At 45.2% G+C, this 18,073-nt stretch overlaps 1 long non-coding RNA gene and 1 pseudogene across 7 annotated transcripts; one reads left to right on the top strand and one right to left on the bottom strand.

Annotated features, from left to right (window-relative positions):
- Positions 1 to 2,160: 2,160 nt before the first annotated feature.
- On the bottom strand, positions 2,161 to 6,427 carry LOC119356598 (annotated as a pseudogene).
- An 8,060-nt stretch (positions 6,428 to 14,487) lies between these two features.
- Positions 14,488 to 17,859, top strand: LOC119356597. 7 transcript variants are annotated; one of them, XR_005171990.1, is made up of 4 exons: positions 14,488 to 15,108; positions 15,313 to 15,370; positions 15,441 to 16,069; positions 16,164 to 17,835. It is a non-coding gene; the product is annotated as an uncharacterized LOC119356597 (long non-coding RNA). The 7 variants fall into 7 exon arrangements; XR_005171989.1 differs by having other exon boundaries at positions 16,158 to 17,835; XR_005171986.1 differs by having other exon boundaries at positions 14,490 to 15,108; positions 15,441 to 17,383; positions 17,531 to 17,859.
- The last annotated feature ends 214 nt before the right edge of the window (positions 17,860 to 18,073 follow it).

Raw genomic sequence — 18,073 nt, 5'->3', positions numbered from 1 at the left:
CCTCTATCTAGTGAGCCTAGACAGGTGTTGGACAGCTGAGAGGCTTGCTCACCATGGACTACCTCACATTTAGTCTTGCATCCTATCTGACCAAGAGGACGAAACCATCAACCATCTAGTCTCTGGATGTGTTGCTTCTCGTATTGTTTGGCACGAGATATTATACTGGTGGCGCCTCACCATTGCTTCACCCGGCGGCACTGTTGGGTTCATCGACTAGTGGGTTGCTGCTTCTCACACGTCACCAACCAGTCCGTAGATTGGTGTGTGCTCTATCATCGCGCTTACAGCTTGGACAATCTGGAAATCGTAACACATGCGTCTTCAAGGGCACCCAACCATCTCACTCCACCAGCATAGACCAAATAAAAGTAGATGCGCATGCCTGGGCTAAACCGGTTCACGTGAAGCAGTATCTAAACCCACCCCTCTCTCTCATCACGATTGAGTCAACTCCGAGCCCGACCCCCAGTCCCCTGTCGCCGCTGCCTGGGACTCCTCCATCGCCAAGGCCCACCGCCGCCGGCGATGACCGTAGACCGGCCGCACGCGCTGCACCCCCAAGCCATCTCCAGCCCCGAGCTGCTCTGACCCACCAGTCAGCTTTGGCTTTAGTCAAGACTGGTTGACCAGCCCAAAAACGGTACTAGGGTTGTCTTTTAAACGTTGTGGTAAGTGGAGGGTGCAATACGCCCGGTTTCGAAGATAAGGGTTATAATTCAAACCGAGTGATTAATTCGAGATTGAAATGTGTCCTTTTCTTACTATTTAAATGCTGAAACATAAAAAAATGTCGAAGATATACAATTGGGGAGGAGCAGGGGGGGGCAATAGCCCCCTGACTTATCAACTTAACTAGCTTCTGCTTGTGGTTCTCCTTATGGCGGGTTCAGGTAGGGATACAACATGAGTTTTGGCTTCTTGTTATACTAGCTGTAGCTGATGCTTGATTTTGCTTCTCTCGGTTTCAGCGGTCGTGGTGGCCGACGACAGGCCGTGCGCTGGCCATAATGCGGGTTTTCGGTCGAACGACCACTTCACGCGTCTGGCAAAGTTCTAATGATACTCAGTTGGAGTGGGAACGGCGGTCGCCCCGTTGGCACTGGTACTATGGTACATAACTTACAAGCTGAAGAAAAATCGCAGACGTCGGCAGTGGCCGGAGCCAACTGCATGCAGGCTGTTCTGCTGTGGATCAATGCAACATGTGAGTAGCCACTGACTGCAGCATGAACAAAACTGCAAGCTACCCTATCATCCAAAGAAGAAAGGCAAAAGAGCAAGAAAGGGTGTGGATTAATAGGTTCGGTTCGGTTCACCAGGTGTTGCGAATAACTGTCCCCAACCACTAACTGTGCCACACGGTTTCGTGTAATTCAACCGATTTACTCAAACAATACCAAGATGATCAAATGCAGACCACCATAACTGTCATGAAAAGACAGATATTGCATTGCTATTGCAAGTTTTCGATCCTTGTATCCTCTAAAATATGGCAGCAAAACACACTTGCTCTACTTCGACCAAGCTCTGGCTCTTGGCCTCTGAAGCAGGGACTTAACCGGGGCAGGAAACAACATACCCACATTGACATTTCCGACTGCAATTTCCCCTGATATCAATTAATCTCACAAGATGAGGTATTCATGTCCAGGAAAACCGTTTTCCGCATCATATTGTCAACATAGAGGACATGTTCATAAAATGCATATACCACTTTGTGTTACTTCTCCCTAAAGTATCCGACATCATATCAAGATGAACCAAAATGATACCAGTCTGTCTCCTTCAAACAGGAGGACCCAAACTCCCGTGGAAGACACATAAGTGCTGCTAAAAAATGATACTAACTCTAGATCTTGTTAATCTGAAATTTGAGCACCTAATCAGGAAAACACACACATGCATCAGCTGCTGAAATGACAGTGCAATACCTCTTGGTGAATCAAACCATAGGGTCATACAGTGACAAAGATCAAGATATATCCACATATAAGATGAAATGTTTGACAGGATTATTCACAGAAGGTGTTCTATAAGAATGATACATATCATTACATGAAATCAGTACTAGCACATATGACTGTAACAACATAAAACCAGATGGGGGCCACTAGAAGGCAATGGAAACCAAACTTTGAGTAAATATGTTACACATATAAGCACCGTAAAATGTTGCTGATGGTATGAATAATCACAAATTTTACTGGAATGATTAAATGTACCACACGACTGTGAATGACAGATGCACCATCCAAGACAAACATTGCAGGTAGAACCGACCTGCTGCATCTAGACACGAACCTCTGGAACATGCAGTTCTTCTGATGCATTCCGTTGGTGTCCCATTGACTTCTGAAATCCTTGTGCAAGCACTGCAGCGTGAGCTTCTTAAGGGCGCGAAGGGATTCAATGCCTTGAGGGACCTTGTCAAGCTTCGGTAGCGAGATGATATACAGACCTTCAACGCATGGAAGAGCGCCGTCACTGATGTTTAGCTCACTGACATCATGCATGCACGTTAAGATAAGTGTCTTCAGGTTTGGAAAGGAATTTGCAGAAAGAGCCAGAGTATTTGCACCATGCATGTTGTTAAGTCTCAGATACGTGAGGTTCGGCATGTGCCGCGCAAGTATCTCCAGTGGATCTTCCACAAGGTGACACCAGCTTAGAGCTAGATACTTGAGATGTGTCCCATGCTTCAGAAATATCGGGCAATTTAGTGTCCCCTTGGCCCATTTCCCTCTGATAATCAACTTGTGTAGATCTGTAGACCTTGGCTGGAGAGCCTGAAAGCAAAGTGCCTCATTCTCATCCCTTGCACAAAGAAGCAAGCTTGAAAGAAGCGGCATATTTGAAAGGGTAACAAACAGATTTGCACACTCAGCGGCACTAATGTTATCAATCCACAGACTTCTTAGTTGCATCAATTTCTGCAGCTGTTCGGCCAGGTCATTGCTGGATTCCACGGTCTCAAGAGTTTGCAGTTCTTGCAAGTTCGACAGCTCTTTAGGTGCTTGCATTCCATTAAAGTACCGAAACTCCACCTGCTTCTCATCAACATATCTATCGGCGAAAAGATGCTGCAGCTTCTTGATCTTGAAAAGCCCTCGTGGTAGCTTCTCTATTTTGGTTTGCTTGATGTCGAGGGTGTGGAGGCGAGACAAATGCTCAATAGAGTCCGGAAGTGCCTTGACCTTGGTGCGCCGTAACCCGATGTAACGCAGATTGAACTGAGACCCAATCGATTTTGGCACTTCAGTTATTTCAGAGTCTTGCAGCTCAAGAACAGTAAGGTAGTTCGATGCAGATAAAATTGATGATAGCATGTCAGGCGAGGATGGAATTACTGACACTACTGTTCGAAGATGTGAAAGTTCAGCTTTCCGTGCAGTGTCCTCTTTCCATTCACATGATGACAGACGACGAATATCCATCATCGTGTCGTAATCATCTGTTGAAGCAAATCTCTCTTCTTTAGCAACAGAACTAGCCAGTTCACGCATAATATCATGCATCTTACAGAAGCTGACCCTGCCAAGCTCATCATACTCCACCACCTCAAGCATATTGCGGTGGACCAGCTCCATGAGATTTCCCTCAGCTACCATCTCTGGCGTGTTCTTTCCCTTACTCGGCACAAAGCCTTCTGCAACCCACAGCCTCACAAGGCTGTCACGTGACATGGGGTAGTCTTCAGGGAAGAGACTGCAGTACAAGAAGCAGTTTCTGAGATCGTCTGAAAGGTCATGGTAGCTCAGATTTAAAATTGCTCGGACATGATCATTGTTTGACAACTCGTGTCCAAGCTGATTGTACGTTTGTTTATAAACATCTAATTTTTGTCTTGAAGACAACATGCTGCCAATGGATAATGTTGAAATCCCCCCCTACTAAGAGGGGGAGCTGTTCCTTACCACAAATACGAACCAAATCCGCCAAAAAGTCTCGCTTGAGATCTGGTTGCGCAGCTCCGTACACCGCCACCAAAGCCCAATCAAACCCATCTGCCTTAGTTCTAACTCGAAACTTGACAGCAAAATCCCCCAAAACTACACTCCGAACTTCCAACGTTTCGCACTTAACCCCAAGTAAAACCCCACCGGATCTTCCTCGAGGGGGGAGGCAATGCCAGTCAAAATCTACCCCCCCGGACAAAGTGGCAAGAAATTGTGAAGTGAAGTTGCTTCTTCCGGTTTCCGACAATGCAATAAAATCCAAATGATGTTCGAGAGAAGCCTCTGCTAGAAATCTTCTTTTAGCCAAGTCCCTAAGACCTCTGCTATTCCAGAAAATGCCTCTCATAATTCATCATGAAATTTTTTTGCAGTGCGGATCCTAGCACTCCTACGTGCTGCCGAGACGGGATAAACCTTCCGTTTCCACGTCCGTTTTGGCTTAGGGAGACCATCAGCCCGATCAGCACAGTCATTCTCTGCTTCTAGTGCCTCGGGCTCGTCTACATGAAGAGACACCTCAGGAATGGTGTCCTCCTCCGTCTCGTGTAGTGCAGGGTCAAGATCGGCACACAAGCCATCAAGAACCCTAACCCCAAGCGCATCTATCTCCGAGTCGTTCATAGGTTTAACAGCAGCAATGTGCCGGATCATGTCTACCGCACGATCAGCTTCCAAATCAAGAAATTAACCCGCCCATGCCTGATACTGTTATCACATTGTTCTCCGTCTCTTCGGTGTCCAGCCATCTGGTCAGCAATATCCTGTTTTCTTCAATTCCTACTAGATCTTGATCTTTGACAAATTCAGGGAAGCTGTCCTGGGACCACCGTCTTTCCATCTCAGTAAGTGGGTCAGGGACAAGCTGGAAGGGTTGCAACCACCGTTCTTTCAACTTTATAACTTGCTCAATCTCCTCCTCTACCACAACTACCTCATCCGCAATTTGACTGAAAACTGCATAATCTTTTCCTTTAAATATTTTCTTCAGGCGACTTTGTTCCTTATGTTTAAGTACATGGTATGAATATTTATCCATTACATCTTCAACATGGTAGGCCACGTCGTTGCGGACTTCCCCAATCCAATTCTTGACACCTTTGTCAATGAGGTATACAGTATCTATCTGCATTATTACATTACTCATCATAGTCAGTTGCTTTCTTATTTGCTCAACCTTTACCGGCAGTTCCTTCAGATTAGTAACTTTTACGGAGAGCTCAGATATGATGGCCTTGATGACTTCATCTCCTAAAATGCAACCAATCTTCGTCACAGCAAGAAGTACAGCCTCGGCCATTTGAGCTGTTCAGCAAAGATAGTGCATGTTACATGACAGAGTAGAAAAACCATCTAGAATTAACCGAATTAGCTCATGCATGAACAAAAAGTAGTTTATACCCCTTGGCCCCTTGGCTCATGCTTGTCGGTGAGGTACATCTAGCTAGCTGGCGAGTGGTGCGTGCGCATCTAGGCTGAGCGGAGCTCGCGGCGGCGTTGGGTAGGCGAGGCCGAGGAGAGAGAGTAGGCAGCAGAGGAGGGGATAATTTGGGCAGAGCATCAGTCAGGTATATGGGCAGTATTTGGTCACGTATTGAAGAAAATGGCATATGTAGAGGTATAGGAAAGTTGTAGTGGCATATTTCCAAGTTTGGTTTTTGTAATGGCATATTTCCAAGTCATGAAAGCTGTAGTGGCATGAATCCAATTAACCCATTTGTCTATTCCCTCCGATCCAATTTATCACATTTGATAAACTAGAGGGCAAGAGTTATCTTTCGAAAGGGTAACTTTTGATGCCGGTGGTTCACATCATCAGCTAACCAATACTCACCTTGTAGAGACTTGTAGTGTGTGGCCTATGGAGCAGGACGGCGCTTACATGCCGAATGAACGACCAGTGCGATCAATTCTGCAGCATAAGAAGAGAGAAGTCGAACATCAGACTATGCAGGCAAGGACACATAAGCAGGCGCAGTTAAGAGCTTCGACTTTTAAGATGCACAAGATTCACTAGAGGCAAGAACAGGGTGAGATCACTCTACTGTGCATACTACTAGTAGTACAATAAGATTGACCATTTTGGCAGCCGGTCTCGGCCTCTAGTTGGCGGTGGGACAATCTGTCGAACGCATGACAGGCGAAACCTTTTCTCTAGCAAAACTGCAGGCAAGCATCCAAAGCTAAAGCTTATTTGGAAGACATGAAGCCGTGGGATTACGAGAAACTACTACTGTACGTGTGATTGAACTCTCTGGCTCAGAACAGAGTACCTGATGGAAACTACGGGATCTGCAGCGGAGTCGAGGGAGCAGCTTGATCTGCAGTGGACGAGAGCAAGACTGAACCGGGTTGTGAAACTGATTCATGCCAGGGACGGAGCTGTACACGGCATATTGGGCGATGGTTGGAGCTTCATCGGTGGCAGCGGTGGCGGCTGGTGGTGGTGGGCGAGGGGAGAGCGAGATGAGAGGTGGAACAAGATGCGAGCAATGGAGCTACTACTGCAATCATTCAGTGAGCGATGGCGACCTGCTGTATCTCCCGTCTCTTTCTCACGATCAACTTGTTCTTTTCTTAATTCTCGCAGGTCAAGTCGTGCCTCTAAAGCTTTTGATTCATTAGTACTCGTTTAAGACAAGCTGGTCGGGCAAGAACCATTTTTTCTGCAGTGGGTCATGACGACGTCTACGTCGTGACCTTCTTGAAGGCGTCGTTTTGGAGAGGCAACTTGTGGTTGTTGCGTGGGTTTCCTCTACGGTCATGGTCGGTGGGCGTCAGGATAGCGGCCTGGGATGTTTGATGTGCACCGAGGCAGCGGTCTTGGATTTGTCGCGTGAGAACAACTCCATGGGGCAGGGCTTCTGCTCGGCACGGTTTGGGTGGTGACCGTGAGCAGCGAGGGCTGTGAGGTTGTGTCTCGTCGAAACATCCCAGCAGGAACGGCCAGACGACACGTCGAGCGATGGCACTAAAAGTGGTGCGACCGCCATGGTCTGAGGGTCGTGGTCTTATGTAGCTTGGACTGCGGGTAACTGAGTCGTGCACAGTGGTGGAGACAGTGGGGGATCGGCAGGGGACTGGCCCCTCCTAACAACACTGAGTTAGGGCTACTATACATGTGAATAGATGATTATTACGTAGCAAGCTAAATAGTGTAATTTAGTGGTCTGGCCCTCCCCAATAAGAATTAAGAATACTCGGCTCCCCTCGCTTATATTTCCTGGCTTTGTCACTGCTTGTGCGGTGTTGCAGCTCGAGGATGGGTGGTGGTATGTCAGGGCGGCATAAAGTGGTGTCGGTGGGCTACGCACAAGCATATGGTGGTTGGAAGTAGGGGTGTCAGCGTAGGAACCAGATCCTCTAACATCCTCAAGGGATGTCACGTAAGCTACAATAACCGTGACATCCCTTTTTCGCATCCATATGGTTAAGCCTAAAATGATTATAATTAATTTGCAAATTGCAAATCTATTGTATACATTTACAAAAATTACATACAAACAAAATTATGGTGCAATAAAATTATTTTTTAATTTATTTTTTACATGCTACAATAAATCCACACAGTAGTTGCTATAGTAACCTGACATCCCTTCTTCGCTTTACACACGCACTTCATTGTAGCTTCGTGACATCCTTTGAGGATGTTAGAGGATCCGCTTCCGTCAGCTTAAGGCTTTGGCAGCATTGTTGGACTTCGCCTTGCGTCGTGGAGCAGCAAGGTTGTCCTTGATGTTGATCGTCGACATATCAAGCGTTGCTTTGGACGCTGCCTCTGATGGAGTGTTGACTTCTTCACCTCTGTGGGAGTGTTTCAGGGCTGCTTCTTCCATAGAAGTCACAACTTCTCTTTTTGGTGGTAGTGGATAGATGGCTAGTTTGGCGGTATGGGTTCCTTTTGATTTGTGTGTGTATTTGGTTGGACGTCTCATGTTTATGTTTGTCGTGGGCTTCAGCCCAAGTGTTTGAGGTTTTATGTGAGCTTGGCTCTAGTTATACGATTTTTCGTTGTCTCCAAAAAAAGTTACATGATTTTCGCCCAATTTTCATGATTAATTAGACAATAATCTTCTTTTTACAAATAATGATAAAGGCAATGATATACACATACAACGCTTTCTTATTAGTGTCGAACAGGTATAGGGTACTACTAAGCGCCCATCTCGTTTGAATTGGTTTTACAAAGGTAGTATTCCATCTGTTTTTTTAGTTTGCATACAAAATTTGGTCAAAGTCAAACTTTATCAACTTTGACTAGGTTTATAGAAAAATATATCAACTTTCACAATATGAAATCAGTAATAAAATATACTTTTAGTATTATAAATGTTGATATTTTCTTTCTACAAACTCAGTCAAACTCAAACTGTACAAAGTTTAATTTTGACCAAATTTTACTTGCAAACTAAAAGAAACAGAGGGAGTACTATGTTATGTTTCTACCCATAAAAATCTTAATTTGTTCTACTTTGATGGTTGCTTGTCAGAATATAGCTTCCACCGCATCAAGACTAATTTTTTGGTTGGCTGCTTTTATTTTTTCTTTGTTGTCGAATAGGATAGGCATACTTTTATTTGATTTGCCCTATTTACATTCCACATTGAAGTACAACTTTAAAATTTTAAGGCACGCATCAATTTATGCTCCAAGGTAGCTTAACTTTGAATATATAGAAGGGCTATCTAAAAATATATTTTGTTTCTCATTTGATTATGGAAAACGTTTGGGAACGGAGCGCCGGCGGAACACTCGGCCAGACGCTCCCGCTCGCACACGCCTGATTGGTTGCACCCATGCGGGGCCCTGGGGAGGCCCACACAATGACGGATTTGCCTTATCTTCTCCCACCTCTGTCTCGTCTTCCCCTCCACAAATCTCTCTATCCAGTGCCCATCCCGCACACCTCGCGCTGCTCCTTGCTATGGACGACATGGCCGTCAGCCGGAGATCCTAAAACAGGGGGCACACGATGACCAGCACCCGCCGGAGCTGGGAACGATGACCGCTGGCAGTTGCAAAACAGGGGCACCCGTAGATGACTGGAGCGTGAACGCTGTATGGCACAGGCAGCGAGCCGATGTGCTTCAACCGGCATAACACGGGGCTACAACCGGCAAGAATTTTTGCTGGGACCGGCTAGTATTTTTGTTGCGTCGGAGAATTGCGGAAGCTGCTGCCACGAAAAAAGATGGAACCGGCTAGGGGAAAAGTTACAACCAACAAACAGAACAGCTTCAACTGACGTCATGGGGTGCATTGGCGGTGACCACGAGCTACATCGGCGGTGATCACGAGCTGCACATTTGCAGGAAGCGGCATCATAGGGTGCTGCAATCGGTGATGGCAGAAGCGTTCATCGGCGTTGGGAAGTTGCAATGGCAACCTGGGGAAAGCAATACCGGTGATCGCAAATGCTATAGTCGGCATGGCGAAAGCTGCGATTGGCGACATGAAAAGCTGCAACCCGCGGCGAAAAAGTTGCCACCGATGACTGGGGTGGGGGAGAAGAAAATGCTACAATGCTTTTTTTTGCTAGAAACGGTGATGGGAAAAGCTTCAAGCGGTGACGAGAAAAGCTTTAACCATAGATCACACAAGTTATGAATGACGATGAAAAGTTGTAACTGTCGATGACAAAAGCTACAACCGGGGATGAAGAAAGCTTCAACCATTCATGTCCCAGCTCTGACCCGCGACGGCTAACAATTTTTTTGCTGGGACTAATGAGCTTTTTTGCTGCATGCATTTAATGGAGCAGGACGGTGATGATCCATGGAGTACGTCCGGCTCGATGGCGGGTGCTGCGACCGGGGCAGCGTGGAGCAACGAGCTCGCCAGCAGCATAGTGCTAGCTCGGCGAGGGCCACGAAGCGCTACAACCGGATTCAGCGACGCATGGTGGAGCCTAAAAGTGCGGCGCCGATAAGGGCGCACTACGTGCTGGAAGCAGGCGGCGGCGAGGAACACGCGCGAGCCCAGATTTGCGGCAGTTTGACGAGGTCGGGGGCAGTTTTGCTTGTTTTTTTTGCCTGCGAAACAGTTGTAAAACAAGGATGACACAAGAATCGTGTGACCCACATGACTTATATCACGCGGCTGGCAGGCGACCGGCCGAAAGTGTCGGCACTTAGTAGTGGCCTTTGATTATATGTTATATGAATGGCACGATAGTGCTTATTGTTTCATTTCATTGGGGCTACCAATACCATACATTACTACAATAATTAAATAACTTTTTTCTAATAATGGGTTCTTGTACCATGGATGTAACGGATCATCTAATCTTCTCTATTATCAAAGGAGAGTTGCTGTTTGAACGTCATCGAATTTGGTTTCGCTCCTCTCCTCCCCTCCATGGTTTTGAACAATCCAAACTAAATTGATACTTCTATATCTATATCTATATCTATCTATCTATCTATCTATCTATACTTATACCTAATACCTAATAATATTAAAGGACGGATTGTTTTCCCACTATCTTGTCCGTCCGTCCGTTGCCGTTTTATGTTAAAAGTAAAAAAATGCTTTTGCTGGGACTCGAACCCCAGCCCTCTTATTTTCAGCCACAACACAACAACCAATCTATCTACCCACGGGGAAATATCTGGTGCACCGGAGCTTGTGGTGCTACCGGTGCACCAGACTCATATTGTGCTTTTAAAATGTTCAAAAAATTCTGAAAAAAATTAGCATAGTCATACAACATTAATGTAGGTTGTAACAAAATTTCAAGTCAAAATTCTAAACATAACTCGGAAAACAAAAATGATAAATTCAACACTGAATAGTACACAACATAACTTGGGCTTTAGATTTGGCCCATTATCACACTGGTGTCAAATTTGTTATTTTTGTATCTCAAAAAACATTTCAAATTTTTATCCGAAATTTTGTGACATCATACATTGATGTTGTGTTAACATGGTAGAATTTTTTTTCAGATTTTAAAAAATATTCTATGGCATCCGGTGCACCGGTAGCACCACAAGTGCGGGTGCACCAGATACATTCCCATCTACCCACAACGTTTTTAACAGGATAGAGGAATATTATGTTATATGCTACCCTCCCGCGCGCCCTATTGGGCCGGCCCATTAGCAGGGAGGAACTTCCCCTTTTTTCTTCTTTAAATAATTTGCGATTTCAGAAAAGTTCTAAAATAAATTTTGAATTTTGAAAAATGTCTCATAAGTAGCAAAATGTTTATGAATTTTAACAAAAGTTCTGCAAATTCAAAACATGTTCATGAATTTTTAAAAAAATGTTCACAAAAATAAAAAATGATCGTGAATTTCAGAAAAAAGTTTATCGATTCAAAAAATGTTCGCTGATTTAAAATATTCATGCATTAAAAAATAATCTTTGTCAAATAAAAATGTTCATTAATTTCAAAAAATGTTCTCCCATTCCAAAAATGTGTACCTATTTAAAAAAATGTTCACGAGTTATAAAAAATGTTCATCCATTCAAAAAATAATCATCGTGCTCTGTACGAAAATTCTCCAATTACTGACAACAATATTCATCGAGATGCCGTCAACCTCCTATATTTTGTTGATGGTTTAATTTTTGTTGTTGGCTGCACGCAACATGATCCGTGCCCTCCATGGTCATGAACCAGATGTTGCAAACTCCGTCATCTCCTCGATGAGGTCCTCGAAAATTTTCCCCGATTTAAAATTCCTGTCACTTTTTTGCCCTAATCCTATTTTATGTATACTAATTATTATATATTAATATTAAAGGAAGGAAGGATTCTTCCGTCCAATTATAGTTTCGGCCGTCATCTATATACGAATGTACCACACACCGTTTATATTTCTCAGACACGTGGGCTAAGCTAGGCTGCTCCACTCTTTTTTTTCTTCGATTCAATTGTGGAGGGGCGAAAAATAATATGTTTCTATTTCTCCCCTAAGTCGGCCAAGATGGGCTTATTCCGAAACAATCTTTTCGTTCTTCCCATTTGATTGTGGCATGGAGGTGAGAATGAAACTATGAAGCGGCAAACTGAACTATGATCATTTTGCAAAGACTGTATGATTGAAAGCATAATTCTTTTTCATCTTGGGAATAATTGTCGTGGATCATAAATTAAATAATGGTTTATATTTTAGTCTATGCTAGGGAAGTTAAATTTTCTCTCGCTGCAACACACGGGTATTTTTGCTAGTTACTTAAAAATCATGTTCAGCATTAACTCAACTGAATCTTATCAAACCATGTCCTACATTAATAACTCAATCAAATCAAATCAAATATTCTCAAAACATGAACTATATCAAACTTTCCTTTCCTTCCCTATCCATACCCAAATCATATCAAAACCTGAACTAAATGAAAACTTTCTTTGCTTTCCCCTACTCATATAATCAAACCAAACCAAATTTGGTTTCGCCGCCTCCCCTTTCTTTGGTTTAGAATAATCTAAACTGAATCTGTACTTTTCTTGAAAACTAAGTTCTACATCAACTCAATCAAATCTTATCAAAATCAGTTTTGCTAAAGCACATCTAGATGTGCCATAAGTATTGCACATCTAAGTCCTATGTCATTGATCTTGCGTTGAGATTCGTGTGGATATTTTTCTTTTTCTTTTTTCTTTTCCTCTTTATACTTGATTCACTCATTTAGATGTGCAATAACTAGAGCACATCTAGATGTGCCCTAGACACACCCTATCAAAATCATGTTTTGCACTAACTCAATCATATCAAATAAAATCTTTCAAAATGTTAATTAAACCAAAACTTTCCTTGTGTTCTCCTATTCATACTCATTTACCGAAATATCAACTAATTCAAAACTTTCATTACCTTACTCTACCCATAATGAAATCAAATCTTAACAAAATCTAGAATATGATGGATGCAAGATATATGTCAAACACGATTGATGTTGATCCTCTAAAATATGTATGTCCACGTGCAACGCATGAGCAATTATCCAGTGAAATTAAAGACTCGATTGAGCAATTCCTCCAAGGTTGGCGGCTTCCACTCTTGTCTAGCCTCTGTCATCGCCGTCCTCTTCCTCAGAAGCACCGGCTGCTCATTCGTCGGAGGGCAATGGTCGCCCACCGACTTGTTGTCTTTATCATGCGGCGCCGACGTAAGTGTGTCCATCGAGTCCTTCTCCTTCCTAGCTTTGATAATGTCCAGCGCCGACTTGACGGCCCGGTTCCGCGCGGCGTGCTTGTTCTTGCCGTATGTCGCGACCGCCACCGTCTCCCCGTCGATGACCACCTTCACAGTGTGGCTCTTGGCCCAGTCTTTGTTCACGATCTTGGCCTGCATCTTGCCCCGGCATAGCTCGTTGAATTCCATCATCGGCTGCTTCCCCACCATCTCCGGCCCGATCAGCGGGTCTGCAAGACGCCTGAACGCCCGCCAGACCTGCTCGTTGTCGCCGTCGGAGTCGACGAACACGGCACCGATGAGCGACTCGACGATGTCGGAGAGGCACTTGGGCGCCCTGACTTGCCCGTTGGAGTGGACCGGGTAGGCGGCGATTTCCGCCGCGAAGTCCTTGGCGTGCTGCTTGAGGAAGGGCGTCGCGTGGCGGAGGAAGAGATGGAGGCCGTGCGCGACGGCGGCGCGAGCGAGCTTCTCGCGGTCGACGTTGAGGCTGTGGAGGCGGGTGAGCGGGCCCGGGCGCAGCGCCGGGTGCGCACTGTACAGGTGGCTCGCCACCACCACGTTGATGGCGCGGTCGCCCAGGAACTCGAGCCGCTCGTACGTCGCGCCCGCGCCGCCGGCCCGCAACCTGCTGAAGGAGCCGTGCGTGAGTGCCGCCTCTACCAGGGCCTTGTCCGCGAAGGTGTAACCCAGGATGGCCTCCACGGCGGCGATGGCGTCGGGAGCTTTGGTCCGCGCCTCCATCGCCGCACCAGCCGGCACCTTCTTTTTCGCCGCCACGCCGGGCGAGGCGCGTGCGTGTTTGTCGGCCGAGACGTTGACAGGGTCGAAGACATTGCTCTGTGACGCCTCCTCTTCCGCCGCCGCACCAACCAGCGCGCCGGTGTGCCTGCCAGTGCCGGCCCCAACGTCGATGCTCAGCGAGGCCTCGATCGCATCTGCCCTTTCCCCATCTGCGTGCGCGTGGCCGTTGCTCGGTGCGAAGGTCGACGTGGCGACGGCGTGCACCTCATCTCGTACCTTGCCGACGGCGAACTTTGATGCGACCATGATCGGCTCGTAAAGTCTTGTCAATGTCTCCGCATCGGCGGCTATATAGTCGTCGTCGTCGTCGTCTGCAGGCACATCTATATCTATATCTATACTACTATTAATCTATATCTATACTACTATTAAAAGAACAAACATAATTTCCCCTAACTCCACACAATAAATTGTACACAGGATAATCAGAACCCTCTAATCAAATCAACTTAAACTCATCCTACTGTCCATATTGCATCAACAGTGAGCCATCCAAATCAACGTCCGAGATCAAATGTTCTGCCGAGCAGATGGTCTGCCACTTTTTGTCCTCCGCGTCCTGGTCCTCGCGTGCGACACCCTGAATTTCCGGATCGACAAGGACCGATTTTTCCCCTTCCTCCTGTGCCGCTCGCGTGGGCGGCTCTGAAGGCGCTAACCCTAGCCCCGTGAGTGCCTCCCTCCCCGAGCTCCCCTGGCTGTCGACGCCGGCGGCGGTGGCGGCGCCCGGCCGTCGTAGGCGGCGGGCGAAGTCGGTGCGCCCCGACGGGCCTCCCACGCGCGGGGGAGTGGCGTCATGCGGGCGACGCGGTGGTCTCTCCGGTGTGGAGGCGGGTGGCGCGGCGGGCGGTGAGGTGCGCACAGGGAGGCGGAGCACGGCCGCGGGATTGTGGATGAGGTGCTGGTGTGCGGCGCTTCTCCTGAGAGCGCCTGGCGGTTGTCGGAGGGGGCGGCGCGCCCGGGCATCGAGGCGGCTGATCTCGGCCAGGTGGGCTGCACAAGCGGCGGTCGGCAGCGGGCTCAGATTGCGTCGGCGGCGGCGGGGTCTATCTTCTCCGTCGATCAGCGACGCCGTGGGACACCCCGGGCTCGGCCGTGAAGATGGATTTCTCCGGCTAGGCAATCGACTCCGCAAATCTGTTCCTCGAACTCGCACCAGGGATGCATAATGCCCCTGCGCCCGTTCCTACAGGGAGGCACACTGGTAGGGACTGCACCATGTAGCGTCTGGATACCCACCACATGTTCGATGAGTTCCCCTAATTGATTTCTCTATATAGCTAGCCCTCTCTCTATTTCAGTCTCTCTGTGTTCATATATTCCACGCCTTTGTTCATCCATATATGATCTTTTTTTGTTTCGGTTTTTTGCTAGATTTAACACTGACATTTGTTCAAATCCTGTCCAGGTTGAACCACTGAAAGGGAGCACATAAAGCTGCAGAGGCAACAACTCCAAAGGAATCAGTATGGTGTTGTGTTTCTATATGTTCAGTGTGGCTAGAAACCAACATGCTTACTGCTAAATTTCTTGCAGGTGTGATTGCTGTAATTTGAGAAGGCACTGATATTACTGAAGAAATCATTTCTGCAACACTCGATCTTGAGTCTGCACTTGCTAACAGAGATGCACCCAAAACACGATACTCCTGATTGTTTGATTGGTAACAATCCTCTCGCAGAAAACTCTAATTAGATTCCTTTTACTTTCCAAATCTTGACATTTTGCATTTTAATTATTAGCCTATATGCACGGTATCATAGAAAATTATTGCTAATGTCTACATTGGAAAGGATCCAAACTATAAACAAGTAATTGGTGATGTTATCCACTAGGGCTTTCTTTCACAACTCACTGCCGATGTTGTTAATTTATCTTGCATCTCCGCCTCCTTGGCATTATCCTTTTTGTAGTTAAGCATGAACATGATTTAGATGCTCATATTCAGGTAGCATTCTTGGGTGAGCTATTGATTTTTGTTTCAGTGCAAGACAATTTTTTAATATTATTATTTTGCTCCTCATTTTGTCTAGGTAGCATAGGATTATACCACCGATAATTCTCATTAGGATTTGCTGCACAACAAGCATGGTGCACGCACATGCCTGCATATTTGTCAATATTCTATCAGAAGCAGTTTGCTGCGCACTTAAGTGTAACAGAAGGTGTGCTACTGTTTCCACATCTCCTTGTGCGAATCACTAATATTTTTTTCCAAGTCTTTTCTTCCTTTTTGTAATGACCCTGAAATAGTTTCAGCATTGGAGTCAGTTTCTTCGTTGTCTTCAGTGTTCTTATGGCGAAGGAAGTCCCCGGTTTGTATAGGCGATTGTGTGCACATGAATATTTTTCATAATATACAATTAAATTTTATAGTAAACACTTCTATGATGGTGAAGTTTTTTCTGGATCTGACCAAGATGGACAATGTAACCTGGGACAATACTTTGTATCATAGGAAATTTTCCAAGTCTTCAGTGTTCTTATCTTCGACATATTCAGTGTTCTTCCCTTCAGGATCCCTGTAATTTTTTTTCAGCATGACTTAGCACAGTTAATTGAAGATGTTCCGTCATCTAAACATGCTAATGGCCAAGCAAATATTCAGGTATACCGGAAACCTCTGTAGCTATACAAATATAACTTGGTAGCACACTTTACTGTAGTAAGATGTTTATATGCAAAAGTATTAAAAACTGATATACCAAGACTACCGTGAGTCATGCATGTCCGTGCCTTCCAGGTGATGTGCCCAACATTCTTCTGCACAAGAATGGCTATGGGAGCTGAGCGTGAACCATATATATCACTTTGATTAAAGTTGGGTAATTTGAGGTGTGCCTGCTGGTTATGCAAAAGATATATTTTGTCTAGCAATTGTTTTCTATTGTTGTGGTTAAGCTTGAATCAGATTTTGTTGTATACTATGAAGAGTTACAGCAACATGAAGAGACTGGATTTTCTACTCTCGGGTGTACTACACCCGAGTTAGCAAAAACTTTGAAAAAAGTTTATCAAACGAAATCCAAAAAATCTGAAATTTTGCTACATCAAACTTTATCATATGTTTGAGGTTCGTGTCAAGTTTCATCGAAAAATAACATCCGAGGAGCTCTCACCGAAAAAAACAAAATCGCTGCTGAAAGTTTTGTGCACTGTTTGAGCAGTGATTTTGTTATTTTTGGTGAGAGCTCCTCAGATGTTATATTTAGATGAAATTTTGCAAGGACCTCACACATCTGATAATGTTTTATGTCCCAAAAGTTTAGATTTTTTGGACAATGTTTGATCACATTTTTTCAATCTTTTGCTAACTTGGGTGTACTACACCCGAGAGTAGCCACTACTTTCCGCAACATGAAGCTGTCACACCATCTCACTTTGGATGCCTGCAGGCTGGAGCCGAGTCGCGTTTGGTCACACATTGGAGCTGTTCTTGTGAACTTGGGTGATGAGCGGGTGGCATTTGTACCTAAAGGGTATCGAGTGTCGAATGTTTTTTTTATCTCCTTTGTTATTCTGATTGTGCGATTCACATTATCAATCATTCGACAATTATAGTTTTGATGTTATAGTTCCATCTCAATCATTCATTTGAGATTTACATATATATGATTTGTGCACAGGATGACCAAATACTGTAGAGGAACTTTTTAATCGATGATGGGAAATCATGGTGGTTTATGATCCTTGCAAGCGTATGAGAATATCTTTGCCACATCACAGGACAAACAATTTGAAAGAGAGTTGTAGTGAAAGTTGGCTATCATGATGTGAACTTGCATATTTTAATCCAAACGACGTATTTGAATTATGTGTTTAGTGTCCTTTGTGAATATGTGTTTGCACTGTGGTCATTTTCCTACTATGTACGGTCTACACTTGCAATGCAAAGCTGTATAGAATAGGACAAGATCATTTCCCTGCTCCATTACTTGCATGTCTCCTTTAATCCTATTTTATATTCTTCTCTAAAAACAGCAGTGCAAAATATACTCCATCCGTTCCTAAATTTAAGTCCTTTCAAAGATTTGATCTTGTTTTGTGCTATGGTCTGCAAATTATGCAGACGGTTTTTGCATTCAATAAGTGCTGAAACACATAGCACTCTTTCGGTAGGCTAAGTGCCCCCTTTCTTGTTCAGCTGGGCTATGTTCACTCTGAATGTA

Source organism: Triticum dicoccoides, chromosome 2A (assembly GCF_002162155.2).
Source record: "Triticum dicoccoides isolate Atlit2015 ecotype Zavitan chromosome 2A, WEW_v2.0, whole genome shotgun sequence".
Lineage (NCBI taxonomy): Eukaryota > Viridiplantae > Streptophyta > Magnoliopsida > Poales > Poaceae > Triticum > Triticum dicoccoides.
This window is presented reverse-complemented; position numbering and strand designations above follow the sequence as displayed.